General features: G+C 40.2%; 1 long non-coding RNA gene across 1 annotated transcript in view; it reads left to right on the top strand.

The window, feature by feature from the left end:
• Positions 1–3,385: 3,385 nt before the first annotated feature.
• LOC124084745 (uncharacterized) overlaps positions 3,386–12,054 on the top strand; it is a 42,253-nt gene continuing 33,584 nt past the window's right edge. Inside the window, exons 1-2 of the long non-coding RNA XR_006849202.2 lie at positions 3,386–3,515; positions 4,285–4,362. This is a non-coding gene — a long non-coding RNA (uncharacterized LOC124084745). The remainder of the gene's footprint in view (positions 3,516–4,284; positions 4,363–12,054) is intronic.

The following is a 12,054-nucleotide window of genomic DNA, read 5'->3' on the forward strand; positions in this document are numbered from 1 at the left end:
AATTTTGGCTTAAAAAGGGGACATGGCAACATATTAACTTTGGTAGTGATATTCCTAAATATGCTAAATTCATATGCAAAATTTGAGCCATTTCCGTTTTTAAGTTCCACAAAAAAATGAGAGATTTGTTGAAGTGCCTGGAGTGTAGGTCTTCCCCTTTATCCACATCCAGGTTCCTGGAGATGCGTTTGTTACAATGATGACCTACCATCATTGATGACACATTGATGCCTTTGTTACAATGATGACACATCACCATCACCCAAGGTCCACAAGGTCCACAAGGTTCATGGCAAGGTTCACCCCTGTGTTGTGCACTCTGAATTTGGATAAGTGTGTAATGACAAGTGTATAATGACGTCTTGATTTTGTCATACAAAACAACGACAAAACCCTAGAAATCCTCCATGCTGGGACTATTCCTGTCTCCCTCCCTGCAAATCTTCCATCTCTGATTTTTAAATAGTCCAGGGGACAGTGAGCTCCTCAAAGACTAAGCAGGGTGACTTCCTCAGTTAATTCATTATTGTGTCGCCTAGACCAGAGCCCGGCTCTCAGGGCTGCATGAAGCATGCACAGGATGGAACTGAAATGGAGTCTGCTTTTCTCCCTGCCATCAGCTCCCAGTAGCACCACAGTGGATTCAGCCTGATTAACCACTTATGAGGTGTCGGAAAAATCACCAAACACATTTCATTTGCAAGATTGCTCTATTTGAAAACTCTCAACTTCCCATTACCATGGAAACCACAAAGATTTGACTGTGAATTACAGTTTGAGATTTTTTACTCAGCTGGTTGTATATAATTAACTTTTGTTTTAGCATATTTCTTGATATGCCAGAAAAGACTGCTATCATACTCACAAGCCCAACTGTACTCTCATATTTTGAAAGGTGTAAGCTCTGAAGTGGTCACCAGGAGATCTGGAGTCTTGTTCTAACTCTAGTACAGATTTGAAAAGTGTACTTTTACTTGGCCTAACATCACTCACAGTGGTGGCTCGGGAAAGAGAGTGGTTCAAGAATTAAAGTGCTTTCCAGCTCAAAAATCCTGTGAATCCATTTTAATGATTGCAATTGTCTTCACTTTCAGATTACAAACACATGCAACACTAAGTATTTTGAAGTAAATGATCCCATCACAAAAGCCTAAATACTCTTTTTGATCAGGTTAGCTTGCCCTTCTCACTGGGGCATATAAAAGGACATTTTAAAGTATTTATGTTGGCTCAATAGATAAGCCAAAGTCTGCAGTACTAAATCTATCCCCAATATAAAAACATCAACAATAATAATGATAGAATAATAAAACTGCCACTTATTAAGTACCTATGCATGCCAGGCACCGAGCAAGGCACACTGCAATAAGATAAGGAAATGACTGTTGAAAGTAATTATTAATATCCATTATCATAAAAAATAAGGTTCAAAATTAACTAGCCATCCCAGAGCTCAAGGGTTAGAAAATGGTGAAACCAGACTTGAACCCCCATTTCTTGAAACCTTTGCTCTATCATTTTCCTCTATGGACTCACCACATGGCCAAGAGGAACATGATAGTTTTACTGACATTTTGTGAAATTATTTTCCCTTGATTTTCTGATAACCCACTTCAAAGAGCAGCAATTGATATTCCAACCAAAAATTTATAATAATATTGAAAACTTTTATTTTCAAATTTTGTCAGTCATTGCTCATGAGAAAAAAAATCAAAAAGAAGTTTCCTTCCAAAAAAGCTTTCAGAATATCAAAGACTGGGAAGTATGGTACTTATCAAGGTACTAAAGGGTAACATGATGATACCAATGAAAAAACTTGTTCCACATATTTATGTGTGCATGTGTCCATAAGGGTGCATACATGTTTGTGTGTATACTTTATGGTTGTTTTTATCTTGTTTCTGATCCACAATCTAATAGTCCAAGAAAATTTTCATTATAGTGTTTCAGATTGCTCATAACCTTGTGCTGATTCAAATCTGACACTCAATGACAATTCTGTCAAAGATCAGTTCTGTGGTTTAAATGCAACAGAAATAAGAGCTACCAATCAAAAGCCACAATAACTAAATATCCACAAAACTGACCCAGCAGAAAACCTGTAAGCTCTGACTTTGGTTGGAAAGATAATCATATATGACCTAGTATTTTTCTCCCCAACATCACACTAAGAAGCTGGACCAAACATTAACATAGTTCATAGCAACTCCATGCCATATCCATTGGATAACCCAGCCCATTAAAGTCTCTGCCTGAGAGAGCTGAAGCATGCTGGGCAAATTTACCCTTTATTCCAGCAAATACCTGATGATACGACCTTTTATTAAATCTCTTACTAAAATGAGCTACATCTTTGGATCCTTCTCTTTCCCTTTCACATTTACAGTTGGGCCCCAGATGGTTCAACTTGGGAATTTTTGACTTTAGAATAATGCAAAGCGACAAACATTCAGTATAAACCTGCTTTGAATTTTGAATTTTGATATTTTCCTGGGCTGGCAAAATGCTCTGTAAATGCTAAGCAAAGGCATGGAGGTACAGCCCCCAGTCAGAAATTGATGGCCCTGTCACCGCAGCATCCTCCTCGTCTCGGTGCTTCAGGGACTGTTCAGCTCTGTATGTTCAGCTGTGCAAGGGGCAAGGATCCACAGAAGCCATTCTGTGCTTCACTTTCCGTATAGTATTCAATAAGTGACACAAGATCTCCAATACTTCATTATAACATAGATTTATGTTAGATACATTTTCCCCACTGTAGTGAGTAATGTCAGCATGTTAGTCTAGCCTGTGCTTGATGCTTAGTAGCTTAGGTGTGTATTCACAGCACTTTTGATCTAATGATCTTTTCAACTTATGATATAACTTCATCGTAAGTAGAGGAGCACCTGTGTACAGGTATAGTATGTCTTTCCAAGGACACGAGAGCCATTCCTTTGAAATATCCTGACCCCAGCTTCTTTGGGGTCTCAGAGCCTAGCTCCCTTAATACGTGGACTGGCAAACCCAGAGCTTTCACGTGGACTGACTTCTTTCCAATTTTGTCACTTTTCAGTTCCCTTGCTCCACTGAGCCCAGAGGTTCTCCCTATCTGCTCCCTCCTCCTTCTAAAATGTCCCCTTATTTCCTTAAAAATCAGGATGGACCTTGGCTTTTCCTCCTGGACAAAACCGGTGCTCACCACTTTGACTAACGCGGGGCTGGATTCACCTCTGACGCTGCCTATGGTCCAGCTCCTTGCAGGCCCCTTCCCATCGGCCTTTGTGCTTAGCCCTGGGCACCAGCTCTGCGCTCCTGGCAGGTGGTTTCTGATGCATCCCTCCCTTTTGCAACTCAAAGTTCAATATCGATCTTATGTTTCTGCACAGCCCTTCTGACATGCCAGGCAGAGAGCAGCAATAGCCCCTCTCCCTTGTGACCCTACTTTAATTCTCTGCATTGTGCTCCCATTGTCTGGTCGTTTCTTTACCTGTGATTTCTTCTTGGCTAATTTGTTTTCTGCCTAGGACCACAAAACTGTAAGTCCTGTAGGAGACCCAAATGAGATATTAAACAAAGACTTATTGAATGAATGACAGACAAGTCTACATTTCAGGAGTTCCCTTCCACTGTTCAGAGACCTTAGAACTAACTCCCACTTCTTTTTCCACCTCTACCTTTCACAGGCTATTTTAGCAACTGTATCCTTTATTTAAAATCCCAAAAGCTATAGGTGGAATTTCCCAGGCACCTGGAATGGGGATCAAGGGATCACAACCCACATGTTCCTACCACTAAGCTGCTGTGGCTGCCCAGCTGTATTCCGGTTTCCCATGGCCTTGCTCCCAGGGAACAAATATCAGCTCTGTCTACCACCTGTCTGCATGCTTTCCCAATCTGCTTCCTGAACTCCTATCTTTTTTATTATTATATGACTTCCATTTATTTTACAAAAGACTGTGGCTTTCTCTCTTCCTGTCTTTCCCTGATAAGCATTCTGCTAAATGAAATACAATGAGCCTATTGGTGCAAATTACTGAGCAGATAATGTTGCCTGACATTAAGGTCAATGGTGTTGTTTGCAGAGGGAAGGTAGTTAAATTTAAACAAAAGATCGTTCAAATTAGAGAGCCTGCAAGTTATTGGCTGGGCACAAAGGGTAAAATTATAAATATGCTAATATGTCTTGCTATCATAATATGACTTTGTTGTGAATAAAATATTGAGAAATTATAATTATATTAAATATAGTAGACATGGTGCTTTTCAAATGCATATCTGATATTTGACTGGGTTTTGAACTTTTAGTCTGACAGCCACAATTGAGAAAGAAGAAAAACACAGCACAAGAATGACTGATTCTGCCATCATCACCTTTATAAAATGGTAAAGTACAAAATGCCTCTTTTTTAAAATTTGGGATCTTTAAAAAAAAACTTTTGAATTCAGTTCATGATGAAATCATTCTGGAGTCTGCATGAGTTTTTTTTTTTATTATTTTATTTCTGTTCATTTGTTTTTCATTTGATTTTGACTATACAGTGTACATACTCTTTACAAGAGGGGGAAAACTCCCTATTTTGAGGGATTGTTGACAGGGAGGCAATCCTGTGGATTTTATACTGGGGTGATCATAAACTCATGCTGCTAATTGTCTGTGAATATTAATTACAAATTAACATTTATTGGTTAAATATGGCAATTGGTCTTAAATAAAAATGACACATCTCAGATGCATTTCTTTCTACATAATTTTTCCAATGGTAGGTAAAATAGAAGCATCTGAGATTTAAAGTCCCTGCAGCATGTTACTGTCCTATGCTTCCTACAGGATCCACAGAAGAGGAGGGGGAAGTGCTCATCAGCCTCTTCATACTCTAGGCATGGCTCATGGATGCAGCTTCATCTGCAGCAGAAAACCCTTTGACTTGGGCTATACGGAAGTTTTCGTGAAGGGTCATCATGGAGAAAAGGATGTGATAGGGTGGAGAGGTGCTCGAGAAGGGTCTGAAGGATGCCTAAGATTTAGACAGACAGGAAGTTGGTAATCTGGGGAAGGAGACAGGCATGGACAATGACAATAGCCATAGCCACCCTTTACTGAGCACTTGCCATGGGGCAGACACTGCACTAGCATAGCACATCGGCTCATCCTATTCTCACAGAGACTTCTATTCCCAGCTTGCCTGAGGACACTCTGAATAACCCTCTATGCGACAGACTTGCCCTATGTCATATGGAGGATCTGAACCAAGATCGGATTCCAAAAACCTTCCCAGAACAAATGACCCTCACAGGAAATGCTGATGGCACAGGACTTAATGGAAGAAAGTGCAGAAAGAAGGCATGGGAAAGAATTTGGGGACAATCAACCAGATGCTTTACTGGTTTACCAATATTTCTAGTACTGATGTCTTAATGGCCTCATGCATTTTCTATTCAGAAACACTGGGAAATTGTGCTGTCAATGGCATGATTCCCATGTGACCTCTGGATCAAACTAGAAACTAAAAACCAAGTTCCAGAATAAAACTCTAATCAATATTGCTGTTAGCATATTTACCAAACAAAGAGCCCCGTGGAAAATGGATGCTTGTTATCTTGCTGGGTGACCTCCACTCCGTAGCCCTTTCCTGGACAGGGGAGTTAATCTCCTACTTCTCTACATGTCATGTGGTGAGAACACTTGCCTGTATCCTTCTCAGGGAATCACCCTTGTCCAGCCAGAGCCATTTCCTGGGGTTTCCCTCAGCCAAGGATGCTTGATGCATTTGAGAGGAAAGGTCACCCTTTTCTGCAAATTTATTGACACCCCAAGTCCTCTCTGAAGATCACATCTGAAGCCACAGCCTTGTTTGGCCATCTACTGCACATATCTGGCCTCATGAAGGTGTTCCCCATTAGCAACCCTGAAGTCAGTTCCATGCATCATGACCCCTGTCTGCAACTGCATCCAAGGAGCCTGACCTGAGGCCACCATCCTCTGGGAATTTGTGGGAATTCCTATGCTCACAGAGGTCAGAAACAGATTAAGGATTCTTCCTCTCAGTCTTCCATGACAATGTTGACCTTGACCTAAGCCTTGAGGTTCTGGCAAACAGCCACAATTAAAGTTCTTACCCTTTTGTATTGCAGGCAACCCTCACTATAAAGATCACCCTCTTTATGAAATGACTCAAATGAAACTCATGAATTATCCCATATGGTTTAGATATGCTGTATCCCCCCAAAGCTCATGTGTGAGGCAATGCAAGAATATTCAAGGTGAAAGGAGTAGATTATGAGAGATGTAATCTAATCAGCAGATTTATTCACTCATATGGATGAACTGGGTGGTAATGGTAGGCAGGTAGGGTGTGGCTGGAGGAAGTAGGTCACTGGGGACAGGCCTTTGGAGTTTATGTTTTGTTCCTGGTGAGCAGAGCTGTCTTTCCACTTCCTGGCTATCATGTCCTGAGCCACTTTCTTCTGCCGTATGCCCTTCCATCACAAGGTTCTGTCCGGCCTTGAGCCCAGAGCTATGGTCAGCTGGTCACAGAATGAACTCTGAAACCATAAAACAAAATAAACTCTTCCTCTTGTAAGTTGATCTTGTTAGGTCATTTGATCACTGTAACATAAAACTGACTAAAACAGACCCTAATATTTACGTAGGACAATATTTTACAGAGTCCATGGATGCTCTGAATTCTCACTCTGTGCCTTTTCAATCAATGATGAGCTGAACTGCTTGTCCCCACAGACCAACCTGTTCAAAATACCCGACAATCACCTTGACCAAACTTGACTCAGGTTTCTCTCCTGCTTTGGCCAACTCTTGATCTACAGTAGGTATTAGAATGCATACATAGGAACCTTCTAGACAGCCCTGTTAGAGAACTGACTGGCCTCACAGGTAGCCTTGAGCTGCTCACCTGGGGGAACATGCCCCTGCTCACAGCAAGCCACTTCTCCACAGGCCTCAAGGACTCCTCCTTAGAAAAAAGACCTTCTTTCTGCCTGATCTTTAGATATGCAGAGTTGCTAAGGTCAGCATTTTCTCCCTGTTGTAAACCTACCTTTGACCACCATTGCAATAAATTACCTACTTACTTGAATCCAGATGTCTGGAGTCTGCAGACACTCTGACTTTTGAAGTGGGAAAACAGAAATGCAGACAGGGCCCCCCAAAGTATGCTTGCTCGGATGAGGAGTAGTTAGTTGGGCAGCTGGGATGCTCTTTCCCCAACCACTCTGAACCAAAAATACTATAAACAAAGATTTGTGATAAGTTCTGCTCCAGAATGTTCTGGGAATATGTCTGAAAAATATTGGATCCAAGTTTTCCACATTTCTCTTCTGAATTATCCCCATTTCTTATTTGCTACGTGAAGTTGTGAGGGACAGCTTGGGTGAGGCCAATTGCATTTCTAAGAAAGGCCTCTGAGGATCATGAAGTAGCCTTTCCATGATTTATAGCCAGGGACATCAACCAGAGCCCTAAATCATTTAGTCAAGGGCTGACAGTCAATAGGTGGTGTAGGAAAGTACAAAGCTCTTGACTCCTAACAGTGTTTTCTTTTAATACCAGGTCACTGACCTGGGACTATGTGGGCTTTGGAGGGACACAGGCATATTACTGCCTGGCTTCATGCTGACGACTGGCAGAGAGGCCTATGGAAACACAGTTGCAGGAAGATGCCCCACCTGGCCTGTGAGTGGAGGATGGGGCCAACCCACGAAGTGCCCACTTTCTCAACCACTCCACCTCCCTTTTTACTTGCTCCTTTGAAGGTTGCTGCCTACAATAAATACCAGGGCTTTATGCACACAATAGAGGCCCAAGTAAATGGAAAGGATCATTTTTTCTTAACATGTACTGAGGAGTATTCAGTCAGAAAAAGCAAATCAGCTCCAGGGATTTCAGACAAGTTGGCCTCACACACCCTTTGGAAGAATGGGAGAATTGTGGCTCGGAGAAAGTCCAAACATTGGGAACAGCAGAAACCATTGACACAAATAAACGATTCTCAGGAGCACGGTTCAAAGGTATCACCAGATTTCCTGATTCTCCCACCATGGTGCCCATCCACCTGCCTAGAGCTGCCATTGGAGAATCATAACTTCCTCTACATCATTACAAGTACTCTATGTTGGTGGAGTCCAAACCACATCTTCCCAGCAAGGGGCCTGGCAAGTGTAATCCCCTGGATTCAGGACACATCCATCAAAGGAACTCTTAGAGGAAAGAAGGATAATATTGAATCCTATATTTTTTTTTCACAGAAGGAGGTAAATCCTGGCCATCTTCTTCTTTGAATATCTTCCTCTTCTCCCTTTGCCATACTAGTTCCCTAAAGCATGCAGTCTCCCTCAGATAAAGCTGGATGGAGCCCTGGAGATGGGGCACTGGAGATAGGAGTCTGGGTTAAGGTCCAACACCCCACATCTCAGTACCATCATCATTAAAGCATGGATAATACATGCTCCTGCTTCATGGGCTTGTTGCAAAAATTAAATTATAACTGTGTAGAGCACTTAGGTTTCCTGCCAGCCTATAAGCCATCCATAAATGAGTATCATTAATGCCACCTCTCCAGAACTCAGCAAGCTCAGTATTCCTGAGAAACCATGCAAACAACTCAGATGTTTTCATATCCTTCCAAGAAATCCTCTGCATTTGGGAGCTGGCCCTACTCATTAAGAAATTCTTACTTTATATAGAAAACTGAGTTCCTTTAGGATACTAAGATATGAATCTTAGTCCAATTTCCTGGAGCCACTTGGAGCAAGTACACCATCTCCCTCAAAATAGGGTTTGTAGCAGCTGAAAGCAGCTTTGATGACTCCCCTTTGTGTCTTCTTCAGGCTAAACCAGAGCAAGCTCCCTCTACCATTCTCCATGGATGCAACCCAGCGTCTTGCAATGGCATTAACAGTATTAATTATCAGCTTATTGATTTTCCGGGTTATTCTGATCAATGAATGTAGAGGAAACAGAGAGTAACGGTATAAAATATAAGGTACAGACTGTGAAGAAATCCAAGTGAAATAAATGCAAAATGAGGAGGTCCCAAAATAAATGGGAAGAATGATTAGTTTCAGGGACAGGGTCAAGAATGTGTCACATAAAGCTAAATAATTGTTAGGGCAATGGGGTGGGATTTCCTTCAGCCTTTGTGGAGATGTAAGGTAGGCAACATCCACACTGAACTACCATTGCTGAAGGCAAAACATCACTCACCAGAAACAGGCTTGTAAAAAGCAGAATATCTCTCAGCAAAGCCATTTGTCTCTTTCATATCTCCAATATGGATTTTTCAGTAGCTTTAGATATGCCAGTCAAGCAGAAGGGAACATAAAAATAAACTGAACTTAACTGTGTTCTCTGTCCCATATTAAACACTAAAACTGAATTATGTTTCCACATATTCCCGCTTGCCCATAATCACTTTTATTTATGACGTGCATCTAGGAAAGGAGTCCAAAATACATAAAATACTTTAAAAGAATTAAATAGACGAAAAAATTATTAGATTTATATCATTATTATTACTATAAATTTTTATATTTATATTTTAAATTTTATATAAGTCAAAGGAGTTTTCCCATGTAATTAATGTCCCTGCCTAATGAAATCACAGAAAACAGTCATCATTCCCAGACTTAATAGAGTCTTCCTTCCAAGCACAATCTGAATAAGCAATGGAAACTCACTATAATAAAACACATCAACTAGGCCAAGCCCTTGGCATTTAGAGAAGCAGCCAGAGCCTTGGTCCCTGTGAACTGTAAAGGGTGTGGTGTTTTCTTCCCATCTTGCTCATTTGCTTTACTTATTAGTTTGTTAATTCATTTGATTTCTTCCCCCACATGGAAGAATGTTCTGGAATTCTCTATTAAGTGTCAATCTCTGACAGTAGCAGAACCCTTCCATGAAATAATTAGATGTTGAAGACTATCATATGCAAGTCTCTAAAATTCAGCATACACCATTCATTTTTAACTCTAAGAAGCCAAATGTCAAGGCACTGAATAACATTTCTTCCAAAGGCAGTGCTCCACAATGTCAGGATTTATGGGCATAATATGTGCATTCATTGAGTACCCAGCAGTTGTACCAGGCAACTCCAAGCTCTACAGAATTCAGCGCTCAGAGATTGGAGGGACACCAATGCCTACTTTCTAAGACATTTCAAGGTACTAAACATATTATGTGGGTCAATATGCTGTTGACAATAATACACAAATGGAAATAGAATTTCTAATAAAAATAAAATTGAATACCTACTACTTTTCTTCCTTATGAATCATTAAGCAGAAGAGTTTTAGAATCCATTTGCCTGGGATGGGTATTTCTATTTTGACTTATCAGAACTGGCTCTCATTGAACTTGACTCCCATAAAAAAAAATTTTAAATAAAGGTAGTGAGAAGACAATGGTTTCACATAGAACTTTGTCTACCAGCTTTCAGTGAAATTTTATGTTTGACTCATAATGCATCTGAAATAACTTCCTTCCTGGTGCACTGATACAGCCAATTCCTTTGCTTTTGCTATTGGCAATTAAGATTTTGGTTTCTTATTGAGAGTTGTTGACCATTTATTATTTGATGGTCTTTGATTATGAGGGTTTTCAACTGCAGCAAATGTCTGTCATTCTATTTTTTATAATGTTCATTGAGATGATTTTGGAAAGTCTGGATTTCTTTCTCACTTAAATGAAATTTCTTCCAAAGTTGTGACCTTTATTCTACATGATTATCTTCCCCAAGAATAAAGAGTTGTGGCTCAGTCAAAGTTGGGTGAGAAAGCAATCCACCCTGGAGGACACATATGAGACAGAACAACTTAAAAGGGCAATGAGTCTCCACTTAAAATCCATGGATCATATTCCCAGCTCCAACCCTCCAGAGCTATGTAACTGGAATTCACCATCTCTCAGGACCTCCTGGTACTTGTCTTTGAAATGAAGCCTTGGGGATAAGTTTTCATATATGTCCCTTTCCATCTGTAAAATTATAGGCACTTAACTTTGAAGTGACTTTAAATTCTTAGGTTAGACTTGGCCATGGATCTGCCCCAAGATGGAGTAGACAGGACCACAGCAAAGCCTGGCCTGAGTCCTTGCCTATGCCCAAGGACATGAGGAAGTCTCATTACACAAAAGACATCTCGGAGAAGGACATCAGGATATCTAGTTACACAAAAGATATTTGGGAGAAGAAAAAGAACGACTGATAAGGCTTAAGGAAGATGGTGAGTGGAGTATTATGATGTGGATAATAAGTGGAATAACTACAAAAATTCTACTTGACCTGAATCTCTCTTTATCATTTTGTCAGAAATACTGATTTTGCGCTCAAGTTCTTGTTCAATAAATATAGGTGATTTTTAGCTAAATTGTAGATGTTAAAACTTTCAAGAAATCCCTCAACATATAAAATATAAATAAACCCAGTAAAGTATATTCTAATTCATTGGTGTAAGCACATAAAATAGAATACTTCTAACTACTTAGAGGAGGAAAGATGAATGTGAAAGACATTATGAGGACTAAATATGTAATTGGCATAAACCCCCAAAATTGTGTATTGTGTTAACAAAAAGTTGAAATGCTTTATCCCCGCCATTAGAATCATCGAATATTCCTAAAATTAATGACAATCTTTTCTGATGGAGCCTACTAAGTAATAAAGTAGCACTTTCAAAGATCCTGTGCCAGAGATGTTTTGCTCCCCAGCTTTGCATGGAGGAGTGTTAGGTAATAGGAGGAATGAACACCTCTGCCAATTTTAAGTCATGGAACTTGAAAAAGTATCTTTTGCTTATTATTCAAAAATAAATTATAATATCTGCCCTTATTGCTTTTTAAAACTATTAAGTGAACCCACGGTCCTTTACACATGAAGTATTCATAGAATAGGAATAAAAAAAAACAACTGCAGTTATGCTGCATCTTCTAGATGTTTGAATCATTGGTTTCCTATACATTCCCCTCACTGACTCTTGTTTTCCTACGTCCTCACTAAAGTTTCCTCTGCAACAAGTTTATGTACCATCGCAGAACTCTTGGACCCCATCTGATCATCCAGTTGT

The sequence above is a fragment of the Marmota monax genome, unplaced genomic scaffold (assembly GCF_021218885.2).
Source record: "Marmota monax isolate L192 unplaced genomic scaffold, Marmota_monax_Labrador192_F-V1.1 WCK01_AAM20220418_F8-fsc00071, whole genome shotgun sequence".
In the NCBI taxonomy this organism is placed as follows: Eukaryota; Metazoa; Chordata; class Mammalia; order Rodentia; family Sciuridae; genus Marmota; species Marmota monax.